This window comes from Pongo abelii, chromosome 17 (assembly GCF_028885655.2).
Source record: "Pongo abelii isolate AG06213 chromosome 17, NHGRI_mPonAbe1-v2.0_pri, whole genome shotgun sequence".
NCBI classification, from domain to species: domain Eukaryota; kingdom Metazoa; phylum Chordata; class Mammalia; order Primates; family Hominidae; genus Pongo; species Pongo abelii.
In genome coordinates, this window is record NC_072002.2 from 33,335,267 (window position 1) to 33,337,017 (window position 1,751).

Consider the following 1,751-nt stretch of genomic DNA (forward strand, 5'->3'; position numbering starts at 1 on the left):
GTGGGAAAGGATGTACTACAGAGAAGGGAAGCTCCTGGGATGGAGAGAATTGAGAAATCGTGTAAGACCTTGGAGAAACAGGATCTTCATAAAGGGATGAGAGTGCTACCAGCGAACAGACTGGTTTGGTAGAAACTTGTGAAAAATGAAGCAAGGATGCAACCCTGAAAGGAGAAGAAGAAAGCTTGTGACTGTGACTGTATGCATTGTAAAATAATAAAATCTACTAACCGGCTGTAGGACAGCAGTACCCAACTTTTTGGCACCAGGGACCGGTTTCGTGGAAGATGATTTTTCCATGGATGAGTGGGGAATGGTTTTGGGATGAAACTGTTCCAACTCAGATCATCAGGCGTTAGAGTCTCATAAGGATCACACAACCCAGATCCCTGGCATGCACAATTCACAATAGGTTTCACGCTCCTATGAGACTCGAATGCCTCTGCTGATCTGGCAGGAGGTAGTGCTCAGGTGGTAATGCTTGCCTGCCTGCTGCTCAGTTTCTGCTGTGCAGCCTGATTCTTAACAGGCCTCCGACCGGTATCAGGGGTTGGGAAACCCCGCTATGGGAAACTAAGTTGGTAGCCAATCCTTAGTGAAAAAGCGCATGGCATGCTTTACATTCATTCACTCATTCATTCGTTATTATTATCATTGTTATTATTTGTTATTTTAATATTGGAGAATATGAAGGAATACAGCATCTTTACTCTTGAAGTTATATAGTTGAAAAGAAATACACAATTAACCTTTAAGCTGTGCTAGATTTTTTAAGTTGAAAACAGAAAATAACTTCATAAAGAAGACAGCATTTTAGTTTGGCTTTGATTTTCATGTTGACTTGATTTGATTTTTTTCAAGTGAAGGATGGTGAGAAATGTTTTTAGGTCAAGAGAACACCATAATCAAAGTTACAGAGGTATGAAAGTCCATGATGAGCTCAGGAAACCACGAGGTTTCTGTGGTTTCCTGTGTGGTTGAGGACTGGAATTTATTGGAAAAGATGACAGAGCAGAGGCTGGCCACAAAGGTTGGAGCCAGATAGTGATGGGCATTTTATGACATCCACGGAGTTCAGATTTTATCTTGTATAACAAAGGAGACCCCCAAAATTCAATTTATTTTAGTTTCATTTTGATTCAAATATAAATATTTTTTATAATGAGTATAAGAGTAAATTATATACATTATGTCCCAGAAAGATAGCCACTGTTGACATTGGTTTATATTTCCTAGAGTTTATATGAATTTATATACAGAGACAAATAGATAGCTCCCCCTCTCTGAGAAATGCAGCCATGGTAGAACTGCATAGTCTCACTGCTTCCTATTTATAATTGAGTAGGTAGGAGTAAACGTTTGATCCATGCTCAGATCTCCTCTCCTCAGAATGTAGAAGCTGAGCTCAGGGAATTTACATATTCCGTTCAATGAATGAAGAAGTAAGATAAATCTAGGGCTGGGGCAGCCAAGCCCTATCACTGATGCACCAGAAACAAAGAAAGCTATCAACTTCTCAAATTGACTCAACAATTTTACTTGTGGGAAATTATCCTACAGAATACTTTGTACGTATGCAAAGTTATAAAGATATTCAGTACATCACTGTTTAAAGTAGCAGGAAGCTAAAAACAACTAACTGCTCATTAGTAGATGGTCAATTAAATAAGTTATAGCAAATTTCTAAAATTAATTCCCAGAAAATCTTTTAAAAACATGAGTGTAGGCATGGAAAGTTGTTATCTGTTATG